Raw genomic sequence first — 9,564 nt, forward strand, 5'->3', positions numbered from 1 at the left:
TAAGAGGTCAATTGTAGAAGCAAGACAAGCAGGTTCTGAATCAGGGCCTATGCCTGAGCCCTGGAGTGGGCATCAGGGGAAGGGTTGATAGATGCTCTGGTTGTTTGTTTTGGCTTCTGTTTTTCCTACAAGCCTAAGATTTATGATGACTGAAATTATTCTTATCTGAGGTAATTCAGAGACTACACCTGGCTGTAAAGATTTTATGGTTGCTGTTGTTGTTTTTTTTTAAGAAATACAAATTAGACCACTTTTCAAATGTAATGCAGGGTGTTTTTTTTAATGTAATTGTTTGAGTTCTATCCGAAATAATATTTTACTTTGAAATCATCTGTCACTAGTTTATGAGGTTTTTATCTGTAGCAAACCTTATTGGATCTAGAAATGATAATATGTACAAATAAAAATACAGGAAAATGCATTAGTCATTATTTAAATATAAAATATAAAAGCAGAACGGGGTATATTTTTTAGAAATCTGACAGTGTATTTGAGTGATTTTGCTTAAAATGTTGGCTTTTTGCCACTTAAAATGTTCATTTTGTGAGGCTTCTCCTGTCTCAGAAACAATTGGTCAGTCTCCAGGGAAACATAAAGCAAGGTTAATTAGAAGGTCTGAATAACAACTCATTAGAAAAGGGGAAAAAAGGCCTCTGTATAAAACAACAAATATTGATCTCAACTCTGAGTCTCTTTGAGACAGGGTTATTACTACATAGTCCTAGCTGGTCTCAAACCTGAGATCTCTGTGCCTCAGTTTCCCCAGTGCTAGGATTATGTGTACCACGATGCCAGGTTTGAATGAATTCCAAAATAAAAATCACAAGGGCAGATTCTTTAGTTGCCAGTCTTGGTTCACAACTCAATTGCTTCTTAAAATAGCCAGCTCTGTGCAGCGGGCATTGAGGTAACAGCAAGTCTTTCAACATTTAGCAGTCTTTAATATTTTCACCTGACACAGTGGAAAGCCCAGGTAGTAATAAGTAAATGCTCGACAACCTAACTAGGAGCTAGAAAGCCTGGATCCAAACGTGCAACCTAAAGGAACACTTACGTAAGTGACTCCAATGTGATCCAGAGTCTGAGACCAATACCAAGAACTGCTGCATAGCATTTGAAGCCAGCACGCAGAAAGCGGTGCCAAGAATGCTGGGTACTAGGGTATCGCTGGATATAGAAGGATAATATAAAATGCGCTGGAACCCAAAAGAGACTGAATGAGCAACACAATAAGGAAAAAGAAAGAGAAAGGGGAGGATCCCACTGCAGGGAACATCAGATTAGCAGCATGCTTCTCATAGACCTACATAAACTGAAGAAGGTCGGTAGCTCTTCAGATATAATGGAAGGTGCTTTCCTGTTTTCCTCATATTTCTACACTCTTTTTTTTAATTTATTTATTTATTATGTATACAGTGTTCTGTCTGTTGGTATGCTTGCTGGACATGAAGAGGGCACCAGACCTCATTACAGATGGTTGTGAGCCACCATGTGGTTGCTGGGAATTGAACTCAGGACCTCTGGAAGAACAGTCAGTGCTCTTAACCACTGAGCCATCTCTCCAGCCCATATTTCTACACTCTTATACCAAACAAACAAAGGCTGGGCATGGTGATGCACTTCTTTAATCCCAGCACTCAGGAAGCAGAGACAGGTGGATCTCTGTGAGTTCGCAGCCAGACTGCAGACTGTTCTACATAGTGAGTTCCAGGAAAGCCTGGACTATGTTGACAGATACTGTCTCAAAAAGAAAAGAAAAAAAAAGAAAGAGAGACAGATAAAGAAAGACAGAGGGGGAAGGAAGGAAGGAAGGAAGGAAGGAAGGAAGGAAGGAAGGAAGGAAGGAAGGAAAAGAGATTTAGAGAAAAGGAAGATTTATTTTAGTTTTCAATTCCAGGTTATAGCCCATTGCTTGTGGGGAAGTCAAGGCAAGAAGCTCCAACAGCTAGTCACATCACATCCTTAGTCAAGAGCAAAGAGAAACAAATACATACACGCTCTTGCTTACTTACCTTCCGGATGGATGGCTGGATGGCTGGATGGCTGGCTTGTGCTTAGTTTGATTTCTCTGTTGTTATGCAGTTTGGGACCCTTTGCCTAGGGGATGGTGCCTCCCACAGGGGACTAGATCTTCCCATACCAGTTATCATTATTTGTGCACTTTTCCACAGATGTAGCCACAGGCTAACCCAATGTAGACAATCCCTCACTGAGACTCTTCCCAGGCGATTATAACATTGTGTAAAGTGGACAAAACTAAGTATCTCAGCACATAAATACTGGTCTGACCAGAACCTTGCTTTTCCTGACTACCTCTCTGCCAGGTTGGGCATGTGTAGCTTCCTCAAAGCTACTGTTGCGAGTCACCCACCATTGTTCTTATGGAAATAGTCTTCCTTTTGGCCTCGGCCACTCTCCTGATATCCAGGGTACCCCTTTGTTTGCCCTTTGTTTCTTTCCTTCTCAGCTGTCTACCTGTCCCTCGGAGACTGACAATCCTTGAGATTCTGGTCCTAGTACTATTCTTTCCTCTGAGAGGCATTCTAGAAGAAGCGTGAAAAGCAAGGACGTTAGAACTGCACCAATCCTGCTGTTTTCTGGCTGTGTGGCCTTGGGCAAGTTATCTAACCCTTCTGATGCTTCCTCTCATGTTAAGAGATCCTATAATGGAAGCCATTTTTGAGGGTCATAAAGAAGGGAGATATATTCTCACATGCAATGAGCATAGCACACAACACAGTGAGCTTTAGGCGGCACGGCCATGGCTCCAGCTATCACATACTTGAAAAATTCTGCAAGTCATTACTTGGGGTTATTTGCATTTAGTAGATTAGTTAGTAAACTCTCTAACCAGACTTTCTTCTGAGCTCCAGGTCTGTCCAACCGGTTGCCAATTAAACAGTCCCAAATGCTCCTTCACTCAACATTTACCAACAAATTACCCAGCAGAACTAATTTCTGTCTTTCCACTCCTGCTTCAGCCAAAACTTCTATATTTGTTTTCCTGTTTAAATAACAGTTCTCCTTTTTGGATTCTTTTTCCAGATGAATGACAGCACAGCCCATCAAGGCCCAAGCCTTTGAAAGTTAATGTTCTCTTCTTTCAACTAGCCCTGTTTTAAATATAACATAATCGCCAACCAGTTAACTCAGTTTCCCCTTACCTGCTAACTCAGTTTTACCTATTTTCTCTGTGGATCACTGCTAGAGTTCTGTCCCTAACCCCATCCTCACTTCAGCTGTCTTTTCTCTCATAACACAATCTCCCGGGAAGAGAACCTCAATGGGGACTTGTCTCAATAAGTTGGTGTGTGGGCATATGTGTGTATAATTATCTTGAGTTACTTGATGTGAGAAGACACAGTCTACCATGGGTGGCACCACTCCCTAGGCAGAGTCTTGTAAAAGAGCGGAGAGATCAAGCTGAACCCAAGCAAGCCACAATGAGCTTGTGTGCACCCTTTTGTTCTGCTCTTGACTGCAGGTGTGATGTGACTGGCTGAAGTTTCCTGCTGCCTTGACTGTGTTTTATGGACTGAAACGACCTCTTCCCCTCTGAGGTGACTTTCGTCAGGGTATTTTATCTCAACCATAGACTGTAACTAGAGCGTGTTGTTTGTCACTGGATGTATTTCAGTCACTTACTTCTTCCTGTCTCTCTAATTTCATTTCCCAGATCTCTGGTTTCAGCCATGCAAAGCTACTTGTCAAAGCCCAAAGTTGTTACTTTGTCCTTCACTGTCCTGCTTTTCTTAATATAACCCGGGTTGCCCTTTTCATTGTTTTCTTCCTATGTAATGCCTATTTTGCTATAATGTCTCTAGTTCCTGTAAGCTTGCTCCTGGGTGTCAAAGGCCTAAATGAGAGTTGAGTGTGATGGTATGTGCCTATAATCCCAGCACTCGGGAGGCTGAGGCAGGAGTATCACTGCAAGTTCAAGGGCAGTATGGTGGACATAGCCAAGTCTAGACCAGCCAGAGCTACACAGTGAGTCCCTATCTCAACAAACAAACAAACTAACAGATAGTTAAAGAGAGGTTACAATTTCTAGAATTTTACTGTTTGTTCAAAATATGGTCAATTCCTTTTGAGTTTTTTTTTTTCTGAGACCAAATAATTTTCCGTTTAATTGTTTATATTTACTTCCATCAAATGGCTAAATGATGGTGGGATAAAAATATGAATTTCAAATGACCTTTTCTCAGAATGTTGTAAGTTATACAAACGGTGAGGGACACCATAAAAGGGCAGGAGACCTTTCCCTTTTTCTAAGTAGCATGTCCTCTGCCCTGTCTCTTCTCCTCCCTCCACACTCCCCCCCCCTCAACTTCTAAGGTAAAAGTCACTCTGTGTTCTTTTTAAATCCCCAGGGTTTCAAATTTTATTGCCCCGAGACTCTGCACCACTGAGGTTCTTGTATAGACTCGTTATGTCTCTCTGTGAAGAAACTCTTTTAGTTCATTCTGCTTTGGAAGAGCCCAAGAGAGACGGTTCTTGCCTCTTTCCACTCTCCTTCTCCCCTCCTTGCTGGCTGGAGCCGAGGCTGTCAATCCCAGGCTGAGACAAGGCAGACAAAGGTTCGTTTGTGAGGAACCGCCTTCCAGCACCTCCTCTCTCCTCCTTTGCCCAGACTACCCAGTGAGCTGGAGCCTTTAAGAAGATTCCTCTGCCAATAAGACTGAAAAGAAAGTAAAAAGGTATGAAATTTTCTCTATGCAAACGTTCTAGATCAGTTATTCTCTTCTAAACTGCAGCTGTGGATTGGAGGAGACGTGCAGGTACGTGTTGAATAGAGGGAAAGGCGTGGAGGTTGAGAAGTCCTCTGAAAGTCCTCTGAGGAAATGGTACCTGCACTTTGAAAGAGATGAGTCCTGAGATAAGGCGACAGACTCTGATCAGAACGGGGAAGCAAATGTGGGTCCTTGATGGGGAAAGCCGTTTGACCAAATCCGTCGGGAAGAGACGGATTACTCTCTGACCTTCATTTAACTGCAAACTGACTCTGCATCTAGTGTCCCCTGCGAATTATGTGGGCGACAAAGTAGGTAAGACAGCTGCCAATCCTCCCCACGAAGTTAGTGGCAGTGTCAAAGGAAGCAAATGGTTTTTGCTTTGCGAAACTACGATTCCTGAAAAGAAACGGGTCGCAAGCGTGCGATACAAAGAGGGAATTCATTGACTGCATCCATGGTGTTCTCACCACAGAACGCAGCACAGAGCCTCGCGCCGCTGGGGTGGAGAGAACGCTCTCTCCTCCTCAGGACCTAGAAAAACACCTCTTTAAGATGTCTTGACTCCGTTTCTTGCACAGGCTATGGAAACCTTTCCCCACTGTTGGTCCTTTCCTCCTCTGGTGAGTTCTTGTGGTCAGAAAAAAATTACAATGATGCAAGATTGGGTACTGGTATCATCTTCTTGTAGCACGCTCTGAGAAGTTTGAAAGCAGATGGCCTTAGGTGATTATGTAGACTGCTCTTTCAAGAGTGACAATGTCTTCAGGACCCAGGCTGCCAGTCCGCTACAGGGATTTTTTGAGAGGCTTATCCATTATCTATGAAATTTCTGCTCTGTTGCATGTGCTTTTAGATATTTCACTTCAGCATTTAATTGTTCAAGCACAACCCCCCCTCTAAGACAGTTGAAAAGAAAAGGAGAAAAATTTTAAAATATCTGTTTTATTTTTGTTGTTGTTGTTGCTTTCAGTGTCCAAGTAAGCATAGCTAGGACAATAATTTTAATCTCTCCCAACTATCATTTTTAAATGTCCGGTGCCAAACCTTCGGGGCTGGAGTTGTGTATTGGTTTTGCAGGTTTGCTTCTCTCCTGTTAGCTGTTGACAGGGAGCTGAAAATGGACTGCTCTTTCAGCCTAACCCATCAATTCTGTTTTATTCCACTGCTCGGAACACTGGTTCCCAGAACTGACATCAGCTGCCTGGAAGAACGCAGCACTGCAGCCATCTGAATGCTTCAACTACATCTCCCTGTTAGTTTTGGCCATTAGACGATTTAGTTTTTCTTTTTTGCAGCCCCATTTAACTCCAGCCATTCAAAAGCTTGCCAGAAACTCCCACAGAACTAAACTTTGCAACCCCCTTCCAAACGACAGTGCAACGAGTTGGTGCTTATGTGGAAACAGTTTCTTTGCAATTCTGCATTCTTTGCAGCGATTATTTTTCTAGCAAAGTGCATGACGGGTATATGCAAATTTCTAAGTAGGCTAATATTGGGTGATGAGTGGCACCTTACAACATTAGGGAAAATATTAAGGTCACCAGATTGAAGTTTTTAGAAAACCAGGGCATAACCAGTCTCAAAGGTTCTCCTGTTCCTTCAGACCAACTAACTGACTTTCGCTGGGCTTTCCTGCATGTTGAATGTCCTCCAGGAAGAGTTCTAAGTGCATGTGTGAGACTGAAAAGAGAAAAGCTGGAGAGCAGTGTCCTTCAAAATGGCCAGGCTTCTCACTCTGGCTGGGATTCGAAAAAGATAAAGTCTTGATGGATTTCCAAGGATCATGGTTGGTGTTTCTTGGTTGAAAAAAAAAAAATGACAAGCATGTCCGGGGAACAAAGCAGCCTGAACACTTTCCATTGGTTAGGCAAGAATTAAAGCTATTTATCTGAACCCAAGTGAAGGAGAAGGCTTCAGCTACAACATGTAATTTATAAAGTGTTAAAAAAATATTTTAAAAAAAAAGCCTACCATAGGTGCTTGCCAGGCATGGAAATTTCCATCGCTGTAGACTGAGCCTTGGCCAGAAGCACTACGCTGTGCTCTGGCCCAGATGTGAGGTGCACGGTATGGCAACATACCTGCTTTTCCAGAAATGTATTTGCTCATTCCTTAAGTAAATGTTTCCATTTTTTTTTCTGAGTCAAGCATTGAATCGAGTGCTGGAGTGATGAAAAAAAAGCATAGTTTTTAAACTTCAGTCATCGCCTTCAGGCTGCTGGTGTCTCCTCTTCAAGCCACAGAGAACCTCAGCTCTCCTCCTCTTCTCTCCTTGCTCTACACTTTCTCCTGGTCAGGGGTGTGACGGTCACTGCCATCAGTAAACATCCTGCTTACTCTCACATCTCCATTTCCAACTTTGGCTTTTTAAGATCATACTCCTAAATTCTCACCATCCTCAGACAGTGTGGTGATTTGAAGGAAAATCCCCCCCCCCCAAGAGAGTGGCATTAATAGGAGGTGTGCTCTTATTGGAGGAAGTGTGTCTCTGTGGGGGCGGGCTTTGAGGTGTCCTATGCTCAAGCTGCTTCTAGTGAGGCAGACCACTTCTTGTTGCCCGCAAGATGTAGGACTCTCAGCTACCTCTCCAGCATCACGTCTGCCTGGATGCCAAAATATCCCACCATGATGATAATGGACTGAACCTCTGAAACTGTAAGCAAGTCACCCCAATTAAATGTTTTCCCTTATAAGAGTTGCCTTGGTCATGGTGTCTCTTCACAGCAATAGAAACGTCAACTAAGACAGAAGACTATAGTCATTCCAAATTTAATTATCACCAAAGTATTGTTCTTGAAGTTCTATGAAATTGACTCCTTCCAGTTTAAATAAAGTGTGTGTGTGTGTGTGTGTATGTGTGTGTGTTTGTGTATATGTGTGTGTGTGTGATTCCCTGGAGTTGCATTGAGTTGCTTGATATGGGTGCTGGGAACTGAACTAGCGTCTTCTGTAAGAGTAGAAAATGCTCTTAAGTGCGTAGGCATCTCTCTGGCACCTTTGTGTTCTTTGTAAAAGATTTGTTTGTATGTGTGTGTGTAATGGAGACACTTGAAGGAGCAAACTTTAGTTAATATCAGATTCAATACAGGGGTCCCCAGGTTTCCACTCACTTATCTTTTGAACTTAGGTCCTGTACTTTTCTTGGAGACAGCTCTGGCTGTCTGGAACTCACTCTGTAGAATAGGCTGGCCTCCAATTTACAGAGGTCTCTTGCCTCTGTCTCCTAAGTGCTGAGATTAAAAGCATGCACCACCATTGCCTGATGTAGGAGACCTCTTGCTTGTTCCTGGCTTCTCAGTCCCAAAATCACTGCACAGAAGCTGTATTAATTAAATCACTGTTTGGCCCATTAGCTCTATCTTCTTATTGGCTAACTCTTACATATTAATTTGACCCATTTCTATTAATTTGTGTGTCACCACATGACTATGACTTACAGACAAGGTTCCTGCAAGTCTGTTCCAGCCAGCGTCTACAAGGCATCTCCTTGACTCTGCCTTCTTTCTCCCAGCATTTAGTTTAGTTTTCCCCACCTAACTCTACTCTACCATATTGTAGGCCAAGGCAGATTATTTATTCATTAACAAATAAAAGCAACACATATACAGAAGGACTTCCCACATCAATTTCCTAGCTAAAACTATGGATTTTTTTTCAATGCTTTACCATGGCAACACATGCCTATGATCCCAACACTGAGGAGGCAGAGGCAGGTGGATCTCTGAGTTAGAGGCCAGACTTGTCTATAGAGTGAGTTTTGGGATAGCCAGGGCTACATGGAGAAACCCTACCTTGAAAATGCAAAAGAAAACAAAAATAAAAATAAAGAAATACCTGGGGTTTTTTTTTCCTTTAATTGTTTTTATTAGACCCCAACTTATTTTTTTTTTTAATTTTTGGTTTTTTTTTTTTTTTTTTTTTTTGAGAGGGTTTCTCTGTGCAGTCCTGGCTGTCCTGGAACTCACTTTATTTGTAGGCTGACCTTGAACTCACAAAGATCTGCCTGCCTCCTCTGCCTCCCAATGTCAGAGACTCCTGGGTTAGCTTCCCTCTGTGAGAAATCCCGTCAGCAGAGAGGCTCTTATGACCTGGTGAGAACAGGTAGGAAAAGTGGGGCCATGCCCTCACTGTTATCTCCATGCCTGGCACAGTGTGCCCTGCAATCGGTAGGGAACCCCCAGCTCGGCTTTACCCCAAGAAGTAAAGGAAGGGATTCGGCATTTCCTGGTCCTACCACAGGAGCTGCCTTCTGTCTTTCTTGCTCAGAGCGCTAACAGGGAAAGGATGCACTAGTTCCCAGGGAGCTACACTAAACAAAGCAACATAAAGTCATTAATCACAGAGCACACTTCGTAGGAGAAGGCAAGAGCTAGCCATGTATATAACTTTGCATCTGTTCAATAACAGTGCAATCAAATGGACTGGCTTTGGCTATGCTTGTCTTTGAGGAGTGACAGGGTTAAGATTACACTACGTTCACAGCTATGAAGAAAACATTGAAATTGAACCATGAGCACATCACTGTGGCTTTTGTCCTCAGCCAAACACAGAATAAATAGGTAAAGCGATCCAGCACCCAGCTTTTCCTTGGAGACAGGGAGAGTTAGGCCACACATCCAACCTGCTACCTTCCCCGAGAGGTACTCACTTGGCTCCCATCTCACCTGTCTTGAAGCACTGGGAAACATATTCTAGAGACCCACAGACAGCTTAGAGCAAAGGCAGTTGTTGGGACTAGCACAAATGTAGAGCGCTCACAAGTGAAGTTCTTTTGCTGTGCAACTGGGAAAGGCGATAGGGGTTCTTTTATTTGTTTAAATCGAATGTGCGG

The 9,564-nt window shown here is 42.9% G+C and overlaps 1 protein-coding gene across 5 annotated transcripts in view; it reads left to right on the forward strand.

The window, feature by feature from the left end:
- Scrg1 (stimulator of chondrogenesis 1) overlaps window positions 1–9,564 on the forward strand; it is a 39,010-nt gene that overhangs the window by 21,200 nt on the left and 8,246 nt on the right. Inside the window, exon 1 of one of the 5 annotated variants that reach the window (XM_013354095.2) lies at window positions 4,575–4,694. The exons of 1 other annotated variant lie outside the window; for it this stretch is intronic. The gene's annotated coding sequence lies outside the window, so the exon portion shown is untranslated. Of the gene's footprint in view, window positions 1–4,574; window positions 4,698–4,801; window positions 5,046–5,333; window positions 5,354–9,564 lie in introns of those variants that run through there. 3 more of the 5 variants (XM_005368087.3, XM_013354096.2, XM_026789763.1) reach the window with 3 other exon arrangements.

This window comes from Microtus ochrogaster, unplaced genomic scaffold (genome assembly GCF_000317375.1).
Source record: "Microtus ochrogaster isolate Prairie Vole_2 unplaced genomic scaffold, MicOch1.0 UNK28, whole genome shotgun sequence".
Taxonomy (NCBI): Eukaryota; Metazoa; Chordata; class Mammalia; order Rodentia; family Cricetidae; genus Microtus; species Microtus ochrogaster.